Raw genomic sequence first — 12,655 nt, 5'->3', positions numbered from 1 at the left:
TATAAGTTTCTTGTTGATGACTGGGCCTGAGTTCTTCTAGCCAGGAAAGGAAAAGAAAAAGATGACAAATAATTTGATTGTTTCTATGGGATCTAATGATCCTAGTTTATTTTATTTTCTGCTACTTCATAGTTGTTAGTTCATAGCTATTACTAAGACTTGAGTTGGCTTGTTTGAGCCAATAATTTTAATTTAAAACTTTATAGTTTGTTTAGTTCTGTAGTTTTTGGTTACTGTTCTTATTTGGAACTTTATAGTTTGTTTAGTTCTATAGTTCTTGGATATTATTTCTGACTTTTTGGATGATATAGTCTATGTGGTTGGGTTGCCCCTTATTACTTCTATAGGTGCTTGCTAGTAGTGTGTTGGTTGCCAACTATTTTTGTAAGGGCCGACCCCCTTGTTTTGTAAGGGTTGACTTTATAAATATTGCACCTATAGAGGAAAGAAGACACTAGCAAGTTGGAAATGATCCACTGATCATACATGCCACACAACAGAAGTAAAAAATGACTTTGGGTACATCTCATGCACCAAGGAGACGAATGCAGTCCAAATCCACAAAGAGGAAACCAAATTGGATAGGTCTAACATAGAATAGGAAAAGAAGAAAATGAGGAAAGGATAAAGATTTTCATCCTCATCATCTTCAAGTTCTGAAGATGAAAGAGCATTATTTGAAAAATATGCTCAAGTAATAGGAAACCTCATCAAGGTCCAAGATGAACTAGATAGGAGTATTAGGAAACTAAAAGAAATGAGCAACAAAGAACTCAACCAATAGTACATATTGGTTCATAAGTTCTCAATATTGAGAGGATCCATAAAGAAGCATAAATGAGCTCAAACATTGATTAAAATAAGAGATATAATCATGGGACTAACCAATGATACTTAGTGTACTACTGATATTGATCTCATAAATTAGATTGGTCAACTACTTGAGATAGTCAATATTGAAAAAACTACTGGTGAGATTGCTACAAAGAAGAAAAAGGAAAATCTCACACATCAACTTGAGCAATGCAAAAAGGAGCTTATAGAAGCAAGGAACATGCTGATAGAACTATTACGAAATATTTCACCCATTTTGAAGAAAGTGACAAATTTTTAAAACTACATGGTAGATTTGGAGAACACCTTGAAGAAAGCTCACGAGGAGCTACAGGTTACATAGAACTCTTTTGACATCTTAACAAGTTCTACTACTGTGCCCATCCGTAGTTGCTTTTCTAATATGATTGCCAAACTCTTTTAGGTTGATTTCATGTATTGGTTAGTTTTTAGAGATATTTGATTTACAGTTATATTATATTATTTCATGGCTTGGATTAGAGATATGTCAGTAATGATTACTTAGTTGACTATACTTCATGTGTTGTTTAATAATTATGGTTATTGGTGCATTAATTATGCTTTAACGATTAATATTTAATAAATGAGATTTCTTTCATAGCGATGTCAGATGATGTTTTTTTAATGAGGACTAGTTCATATTCTAATAATGACTATGCTTATATTCATATAGATGCATTATTATATATGAGCATTTGATAAGTTGGCTCGTGATTTATTATGGTACTTACCCCATACTTGCATGTGTATGGTGTGCTTAGTTGTTTTATATTTTGTCCGAGTGGTTGATGTGGTTAAGGGAGGGAGTCATAGTCACCTACTAGTTAGGATCTACATGATATACCACTCCATGTCATTGCCTATTTAGTTTAGATATATTTATATACATGTGCATTCTCATTTTTTATGCAAGACGCAAGTACCAAGCATCAACTTCCCTGAATTGCCAGGATGAGTGTGCTCTATTAAAAATACTAAAATGGTGAGAATGGAAGATAATGATTAGTTCCAATCCCAGAGATAGCCAAAATACTTGTCCTACAAGGAGGACTCGTAATAGACTGTCTACCATTTTTAAAACTTGCAAGTCTTTTGTGTGTATGTGGTTGGATTCTTGCTTTTGTTGATTTCCCTTATGCATTTCTTAAGGTTTGACTTGGTGATTTGCTTGTTAGGTTAGTTATTTAAGATTCTTGGATCAATAGTTGTTATTGATTTATCAAATGCTATTTAATTTTAAAAAAATAGAAAAATGTTAAAATAGGATGATTTTGCATTTATTGGAATTGTTGGAATTATATGGGTTTCAGTTAATTAAAAGTTTTAATTTAAATTCCTTATTTAGAAAACTATATTAAAAGGATTTTAAAATTAAATATTAAATTATTAAACTTTAATTATTGTGTAGCATTATTATTTAATTAATAAAGTTTTAATAATTAGTGATATTTAAATAATGCACTTAAGTTATCTTTATTAATTAAATAATAAATAAATGTCTTATGAGTTTTCTTTAAATGTAATGTGGAGAAGTAAATAAATAATAATAAATGAATATTTTTAATTTAAAATTGAACTAAGTGTGCATGAAAGAAATAATTAAATTAAATAATTATAATTTTAGAATTGTGGAGATAGAAACCCTAAAAGCGAATTGGAATTCTATATTAGAGGCTTTTCAAGTCATTATTAGATACACGGGAATTGGGGAACAAATTTTTGGAATTGGAACATACCAATCTTTGGAAGCTTTGAAGGTTTTGGATTATCAAGGGTTTCACCAGAGTGCTAGCATCAGATCAAGGTAGGGTTTTGTGAACCATCGTAGAAATACTTTTGGATCTTTGTGTTCTTCGTGCCTGCCATTTCTATGAATTAAAATTCTAGAATAAATATAGTAGAAAGTCAAATGAAATCATGATTGTAATTTTGAAAACCCTTGTATTGAAAATAATAGATCCTTACTATTAAAATTTCTATTGAAAAAGTAAGAATAGATTCAACATTAGAAATGTAGAAAATAAGATAAAGATCATATCTAGGGTTCTTGGATTTTCTAAATATAACTTTCTATTAGATTATCAAATTTCTTTTATTTTGAAATATGAAAAATTTATTTAAAATCAAATAAAATATGAATTATGTATTCTATTTAAAAAAATTTGTTTGTATAGTATATATCTATGACTGAATTAAAAAATTTCTATTTTGAATATTGCAATTTTAAAATACCTTAGTTTTTAAGTATAGATTATCACACTTTTCATTATTCTTGCAGTTTATTTCAACGAAGACATTTTGCTATGTATTGTTCTTTCTATGTGTGTGTGTGTGTGTGTGTGTGTGTGTACATATATATCTATATATATGCATGTATATATATATGTGTGCTTTCTTTAGTCTCAAAACAAGGAAGAAAATAAATAACTTGATTGATTTCTATCTAATCACGTTAAATGTTGGAAGACTTGATTTGGTTTATTTAGAATTGTTACTTGCACATGCCTATTATTATGTAAAAGCCAAAGATAAAAACACATCCCACTTTCCAGGGAATGAGGAGGATGGGATGGGACCACCATCCCTCCTAAAAGAAAGTATTTATAATTTTTATATTAAAATAAAAACATTTCTAACATTTTATTATGGGATTAATACATAATTAAGTTTGTTAAATATTTTTATATTATAATATTAGTCAATTCTTATTTAGTGTAATATGATTAGTTGTTATTTATATTTTAATTAATATTTGCTAATATTGATTATAAATAAAAATTTAAATACTAAGAGATTTTTATTTATTTATTTATTTATTTACTTTATAATTTAGTTCATTTTAGATTATGATTAATTAAATCAAATTGATTATATGAAGAATGTTATCAATGTTTTATTGTATATATGTACATGAATTTAGGAACCATAGTCTTCTTATATCAAACATTATTGTATTCAATTATTATTATTATATATATATATATATATATATACTATTGATATCAAACACATATTATGGTTCAAACTAAATTTGAGAAAATGATTTAATTAAATCTTATGATTGGAACCCTTTGTTTCCATGTGCTTTAGTTGGGGCTTGTGATATTTTTTTCATGACAATTTTATTGAGTTATTTAGGAGTCCAATTAGGCCTACACCAAACACTTCTGTGATTCTTTTATGATGTTTATTTCTTCTAGATTTGTAATGGGCTTATGTTTTAAATTGGAATTTATATTTATGAGACATGCTTTGTGGCAAAATTATGTTTACTTGGGTTGGGAGAACCAACTTGTTTTCAAGTTACCTGTTAAGGAATTGAGTTTGATCATTATGAGTGTTGTGGTATGGGACACAACTATGCTTTATGTGCTTAGGAGAGGTTGTCTAGGTACATGTCTTTGGGAGTGGCTTGCAATAAGAGTTCGAGACCCAAAGTGGTCAGTGCTAGGGTAACATATTGTAAGTTATGTAATAAGTGATAATCTAGTAATTAATATTTTGTGGAAACACACTAAAAAGATAAGTTAGAGATATTTGTCCCATGCATGCCATGAGTGTTTGTATTGACTAAGGATGGGAATGGGATGACAATATGACTGGTTTGCCTCATCTTCTTGAGAGGGTTTTCTTGTTCTGCATGTTGAGGGTTTAGGGTTATGAGTAACCAGTCTAGGATTACTCAATGCTTGAGGTTTTGGGCTCTATTGAGAGATTAGTCTAGGGTAATTCAAGTTTTTGACCATGTGATGACACTCCTTGGTATGTAGCCTAAGTCTCCTCTGTAGTTTTTTGTATTTTCCTTCATTGATGGCAATTGATGATGTGTTTTTTACATGTGGTGGATATCTTTCATTGGCTTTATCTCATGATTTTGGTATCCAATTGACACTTGGTTTATGTATGATGTTTTGTTATGTGGTGTTGGTTTTGGATTGAGTGTTCTTTCTATTTGGATTACCTTTTCTTCTAGAATAAGTATGTGTTACCCTTGAGATAGTCATTGGTTGGTAGGGGTCCTTGTCTAGGAATGTTTTGTGTTTGAATAGCCATATTTGGATTGCTCATTATCTTCCCTCCACGATGGAGGTGAAAGCCTGACTAAGTAACCATGTAGTCAAGAGATAGTGTCTTCTTACCATTTGGGTCCCCCTCACATTGCCAACTATTGGATGTTTGTTGTAGTAGATGTACCTTTATCATTCTTATTTCTATCTTAGAGACTTCTATTTAGTTGATGTATTTGTTCTCTTTCAGTGGATGTACTTACTTTTATTTTCATATACCGTGTGACATGTGCAGTGGATGTTATTTAACAAATGCTCTTTCATTGTATTAGTTGTACTTATGCATTACTTATGAGATAATGTATCTATTATTTCTTTATGATCTTGAGACCTTGTACTTGAAACTTAAACTAACTAATATAAACTTCTTATTGTAACTAAATGTGAAGGAACCCTTGAGGAGTTGAAACTAATTTATTATTACTTATGTGTACTTGAGGTACATGTGCATATTGCTTTTGCATTAATGCTATCTTGATGTAGTTTTAATTTAAAAAAATTAGTTCACTAAACATTGTATCACAATAAGTTTATTTCTCTTGGGTTCCCAAGTGGGGTGTTACATCTACAACTATGTGTTATGGTTTCACAACGTACGCCCTATTTTTTCTAGAAATGGTGACCCCCTAATAAATTTTTGTCTCCTAGACCCCTTGTCTGGGGCCTGGGTCATTTTGGAACTCCCGCTAGAGTTTGGGTCTAGCCTTTTGTCTAACTGGGAAAACCTAGTGGAGTTGGAACAAGATAAAATGGAGGTTTTTAAGTGTTTCAAGTGCATGGATGCACACTAGCGCACTTAGTGCACATGCACACATATCCAAGGTGCGTAGGTGCACTAATTGTGCAAGTGCACACCCATTCCCTTTTGAGATGTGCACATCCAAAGGGTGCACATACTAAGCCTAGGATCCCTCCACCCTTCTTCACATATTCTTGTGCGCTCTTGATTCCCACATCTCTACACCTCCAAAGGTGTGCTCAAACCTGCACATACCACCAAAACACATAAGTGTTAGAAGACGCCAAAGGTGCGCACATGCACACCTATCCAAGGTGCACATGTGCGTGCATTTTTTCAATGCTTTTGCAACCTAAAAACCTAATAAATCAACACTTAAGGAAAGGTGCACACACCTCCCCAAGGTGCGAACATGCACACTCCATCAAAGTACACCCTTTGCACAAAAAAGCATAAGGATCAATTTTCCCCTTTACACCTAGAATGTGTAGTTGTGCATGTGCACACCTCATCAAGGTGCACAGATGCACATCCATAGTAGATTGGTCATAAAACAACCATTAAGTGCATGTTGCGCGCCTGTAACGTTGCGCTCGATGTGCTATTTTGCATTCTAGGATTTTGGAGGAGAAATTGACTACTCTAATTATTTTCAAGTGTTTTGGGCTAGGTTATTTTAGTTAGGGTTTGAATTTTAGCTCTCCAGATTAATATCTTCTCTTTGTGTAGATAAAAAGGCATCTTTAACTTGTCGAGGTCATAAATTTTGACCTAGAGCTCAGAATTCAAAACTTTTTACATCATCAAAAGAGAAACTAAAAATCTAATGTCAATCCCTAAAACAATGAGCATTTGGCTACCCAATTTTAGGGACTAAAGAAACTTTCAACTTGAAATTTTCAGTAGAAGACCTCTGAAAAACCTAGTTAAAATGCCTACAAAATATTGTTAAAAAAAATATGAAAAAGTTTCAAACTTTTGATCGTTCTCGATAATCTGGATCACCTGATCTCTAACTAGGAAGGATTGTGAAATCAAAGAGAAGAAAAAATTAAGGAATGGACTTCATAATGCACGAAGATGTGCATAACACGAAAGTGCACAAGTGCACATAACACAAAGGTATGGAACATAATGCACAAGTGCACAAATTATCATAGCATCTTCATTGTCAACAACAATAGAGATCTCACCTAAGATGGTAACCTTCACCTTCAAAGGAGTCACACATAAGTTTTCATTCATGAATTTACATTGAAGATCAAACATACATACTTTGGAGACATGAACTAGGACAAGTTCGTCATCTTATAAAACTATTAATGATAAGATTCAATACATGTACTTTGGGAGTTCAGATAGAAGAAGCAGAAGAAATTCAAGTCTATGACAATTTTGGGCTATAAAGAGGGTATAAGTCATCAAAAAGGGCAAAACAGTGCACTAGAGTGCTCCCAAACCTCATCTAAGAAAAACCCAAAAACCATTTTCAAAACCTAGGACTTTGATTTTTTGGTGAATTTAGCACCTTACACAAATTTCATCAAGGTACCCAAGTGTGCTTCTCTAAAGGTGCGCTACTCCTAAGGTGTGCTAGAAATTTTGAAGAAGTTAGAGGTGCACTAATAGTTAACTATTAGTTCCAAATTTAGAGCTTTCCATGCACCAAAAACACATTGTGATGGGAGTTCAACTCCTAGAAATGCCTAGAGAAGGTCAAGCTTCTATTTCAAGAGTTTCCAGTGACTCTTAAATCCTCTTACACTTCCTTCTTCTTATCTACTACTTTTTTTTAAAGACATGTAAAGGCTCATGCACCCATTAATTGATATAAACAAGGGTGGAGTCCTACTTAGCACCATTTAGAGAGTTAGTTTGTACATAATTAGATTTTTTTATTAGTTTTAAGCATATATTTGAATAAAGACATCTCTCACTCTCAAAACAAATTGAGGAGACAATTTCTCATAAATTCAAGAATGTAATATGTATTCCAAGTTGTTATTTTGATGCAATAATATATACTATTGGTGCTCTCATTCTGAGTGTAGTTATTCTTGTCAGATTGTGTTATATTTTGTAGATATATGTTCATGGAGTGTAATGGAGCCAATGGTTTTGTTGTGTTATTTTGATTTAGTGATCTTTTAATTCTAGTGTTTTCCATGTGTTTAAAATTTTTGATGTACTTATTTGGAGAAGAGATCACCTACTATTCATACATAGCTTTTTGTCTCACATGAGTGCACTTTTTGTGGGATTTTGATCGGATGAAAGGTGAAACATTTTATAGTTACTAAACTCCCATTGATGATTTCATCAGTGGAATTAAGGAAGAGTTGCTTCTATTTTCATTAGTTTCCTACCAATCTTTTCAAAGGTTTAACTTGCAGATGTGTTGTTTCCATGGCTTATGTTCATTAGGGATTTATTTTTTCAAGTCATTTTCTTTAAACTTCTCATTACCTTGTCTTTTTTATTTTCTTTTATAAACACTTGGTTGATTTAGAAATCCATATAGTTGCATTGTTAAACTGCATTCATCATAAACCAAAATATACAAAAAATATATTTCTTTTTGGGATTACTTTTTTGAGATAGCAAGCAGATTCAACATCTTATTCGAAATTGGTCAGAACCAACAAAAGCCTCCTTGTGAACACTCAAATTTATCTTCTATTGAGAAGATTCCAGTAGGTCAAAAGATCACCTAGAACCTTGGAGTTGATCCCATATCATCTTTTCAAGAGAGGATTTGGAAAGGATTCCTATCGTTCAAGTATAGTGCAAAATGAAAGCTCAACACTATGTATACTAGTGAGGTATAAGAAAAGATACATCTGATCAATGTTCACAGATGAAAAAGACAAGTAGACTTCTATGCTCTTTGCACTACATTTCTTCCTATCACAACTAGTAGGAATTATCCAAGAGCATGTGAGAGAATAAGAGGTAATACTTACCCCTGGCCCAATAGATACCTTAGATGACATGGAGACCTTATTAGTAAAGATAACATGCCTTACACTAGCTCTTAGAAAACTCCACATCTCATGGAAGGCACATGTGGAAAATGCTAAGACCTGATACCCTAATATCCTATGACCCTTTTTCATTAATCATGATGCAGGAGCATCTTGGGTGTAAGGGAAATCTCCTATCACCCAAAAATATTTCTACTTCCAGTTTTGTGTTTCCAATAAGGGTTATTCCTATGTAGAGTTATTATTTGTGGGATCTTTCTAATTTTAGTAAGTTGGAATTATGTGCTCAAATTATTCTAATCTCATATGTGGGTGTTCATCTTGGGCATATCAACCTGCTAGATGATTTTTATTGTCATAGCATATGTATTAATGCAGTTATTGCAAAATTTTATTTGAATTTTGGCTATCCAAACTTTAGGTCCAGAGATGAGGGCCTAAATGGCTTCAAAACAAGGTGAAACCTCGAATAATAAACCCTTGTGTAATCAATTATCATAGATCTTTAGTCGAGGATTCCAACATGGGATTATAATAGCTCATTCGGTCTATGGTTTTCTAGTTATGGTCTCTAGAAGTGGACCCATTCAAAAATATAGTTTATAATTTTTCTTGAGCGATTTTGTGTAATAAAGTGTAATAAAATAATATAATATGAGGTTGGTCGGCCTCAAAGGGTTAGGGATTAGTGTCTAGAACCTTCTCAAGTGGTAAAAAATACCTATATAAGGAAGGCTCATAGGTTATCTAGGGTATTTTTGGGTGATAATAATAGCTCTATCATGTTGACTTTTGTAAGGAAAGACACCCATTTAGGGTTTACAAATTGTAATTCTACATTCACGGGGATAATAAGAAGCCCATATTGTGTTCCCTTAACTTTTGTTTTGTATTATGGTATTAAGGGAAGAACCCTTCATTAAGTGGTATTGGAGAAGGCATTCTTGGGTATATGGACATATCACTGAATGTGAGGTAGTTTGCACCAAGACCTAGGGTTGGGTGAAGTTTGTTAGAGTAGAAGTTTCTAAGTGTGTAGATAGATCACTGACTATGGGCAATTTGTAAGAGCTACTTATATTGAGTGAAGTTTTTCTACAAAGACATGATTATGGAGAAGAGAAAGAAGAAGACGACTTTTGTATGGATTCTAGATTCTAAGGATTCCTAGAGTTAAGAAATTTAGAAAGAGAATGCAAGAAGAAATATTGTTGGATTTTTAAAAGTGAATGAATGAAATAGAAATAGAATTGGGAAAGAGAGGAGTCATTCATCGAAAGTAATATGTTGATAATCATTTGGATGTAGAAAAGAAAGAAGATGTAATGGAGTATCACACATGTAGTACAAAAGAAGAGGAAGAGCATGAAAATGAAAATATTTTTGTACATGAAGTTGAAAAAGATAAAAGCATAAAGATAAAAATATTTACTGACTTGAAGTAGATAAAGGTGATTTGAAGACTGTAACAATAGAGGAAGAGTACAATGCCTTGGTTTTATGTCAAATAAGGGAAGGGATTACATTCCTTGTTAAAGACATGAAAGAAGAAAACAAAGATGAATATGTGAAAGAGGTAAATTTATATGAATTATGGAATGTTAAATTTGAGATGGATTTCAAAGATAATGATGATGGTTTACATGAGGCTCTTGTTAGTGATGTGTGGTATGGAAAACAAGAGTTGTCTAATATTACATATTTAAATATAGATGTATCAAATCCTACAAGATTGGAGGAGAATGAGAGATATACATGGTGAAGTTAATTGTAGAGGAGTATTATTAGCAACATATACTTGTTCTAGTTATATGTTGGAAAAGAAGAAAGAAGGAAATATATCGAGAGCAAATACTTATTCCAACTAAGTGTTGGAAGAGAAGATATATATATATATATATATGGTAATAGTGACTCCATTTTGTGAATCCATATTTAAAGAAAATCCTACCATGGGTGTCTAATGCAAGAGCATCTTGCATCACAAAATAAAAGGGGTCATGATAATAACTATATAAAATGTAGAGGAGAGAGAAAATGACAAAAATTGGAGGAAAAATAATGAAAAATAGAAAAAGAAAAAGAGTCATTTCTATTTTGAAGGTGCATAGGTGGCATAAGAAGAAAGAATATTAAAAAGGTTTTATTTAATTTATCGAGGTGCATAGGTGGCATTTTAGAATTTTGTGGAAAGTTCCTTAAATCGTGCATTTAATATTTGTTGTGATTCACGAAGGCAATGTAATTCTCTAATTGGACCACATTGTGGTGCTTAGTTATCATTGAGTGGGTATTTAATATTTTTTTAAAGGTAGTCGTAATTATCTTTTGTCCTGCATTGGTTGTGTTTGTAATATCTTGGATTGTAAGTGCCTATATAAGCAAGACATATGAGCATTTGTAAGCATGATTTGGAGGTGAAATTTCTTAGTGTATAAGATTTTAGTTTGGAAGTTTTCCTTGGTGAAGCTATTTGGGTTCAAGATCTTTGGTTGTAACCTCTTCATGTGGAAGCTCTTATATGGGAAGTTCTCTCTTTTTGAAGAATTTGTAAACTTCTTGTGGAAGAAATTATAGCTATGATATTATCTTGTTGATGTTTTAAGGATTATCAAATATGAATAGATTCTTTGTAAAGAATGTTGTCTTCTCTATATCTCCATGTTGTTGAGTGTTTTTGTTACAAGTTGGTAAGGGTGGTATGTCCTTTTCTCAGTAGTATCAAAGTAACCCTTCATCAAATAAATATCAAAATAGGGAGATGATTGGGAGATGTATAAATATCAAAAGAAGGAGATGATTAGGAGATATAAAAAAGAAAAGAGGGAGATGATTGGTAGTTGAAAATAAAATGACGAGATGCATATTGGAGATGCATAATAAGAACAATAAATTAGGAATAGGAGGAGAAAATATTGATTAAATGGAATGTAGAGATAATAGGGCTAATAGGGAAATAAAATGAATGGAGATGAGATGCAAAGAAAAGACCTAGAGTAAAGAGGATATGAGAAGATGAAAAGGATGTTGCAAAGATAGGGAGAGACAAGGAAAAAAATAAATTTTTAAGGTAATATAAGGTTGAAATCTATATGATTTACTAAGTACATACATCGATGAAGATTCTACTAGTATCATCAAGGTGCAGCCCAAGAAAGGAAAATAGTAAAAGTTAAGAATAATCATAAGTTTCCATCAATGCCAAAGGGGGAGATTTTTTATACCAAAAGTCTCAAAGGCATTAAGAAAGGAAATTGGTGGTGCTAATACTTTGTACACTAAAATTTTGTCATTGATTGGAAATTGATCACATATAAGGTATACTATCTCACGATCACTAGTAGACATCTACACTAGTTGGATCTAATGTGAAGATTAGGATAAGCTAAGATATCTAATCACACTGAGCAAGATGAGTTAACACTAATCTGACATGATAGAGTATACATGGCATGCACCACAATGTGATTAATGCTTAGCCAAATTGGCAGAAAAGAAGAGTTGTCAAATAGGCCACACCTAGGCCCAATTTAGTGCCAAAAGAGCTACAAGTCTATGTTGGAAATATAAAAGGAGTAAATGAGAGGGGAGGGGTGAATTAGTTTCCATTAAAATAATTCCAAATCTCTTAGATGTCAATACAAACTCTCTTATAACTCACATCTTGATTAGAACTAGAAATCCACTATAACTTGGTTAACAAAGCAATATTGGAATATTAATGTGCATTAACCTTAGTAACTTAGTTGCAGAAAGATAAAGAAATAAGAAAATAACATGATGCATGAGACACCAAGATTTAATGTGGAAACCTAATTTGGAAAAACCACCAATGCAACTAGTTATAGCTTTTCACTCTTATGAAGTGAGCCCTATTAGGAGCCAACCCTATTAAAGGTTACAAAACACATTGTTAGGTGTGACCCTTTTAAAGGATTTAAATCACCCTATTAGGAGTGACCTTGTTAGAGGTCTTAAGACACTTCAATCTAGAAATGCCACCTAGTTAG

This window comes from Cupressus sempervirens, chromosome 10, assembly GCF_028749045.1.
Source record: "Cupressus sempervirens isolate cs-2001-9-10 chromosome 10, ASM2874904v1, whole genome shotgun sequence".
Classification (NCBI taxonomy): domain Eukaryota; kingdom Viridiplantae; phylum Streptophyta; class Pinopsida; order Cupressales; family Cupressaceae; genus Cupressus; species Cupressus sempervirens.
Note: the sequence above shows the minus strand (reverse complement) of the source record.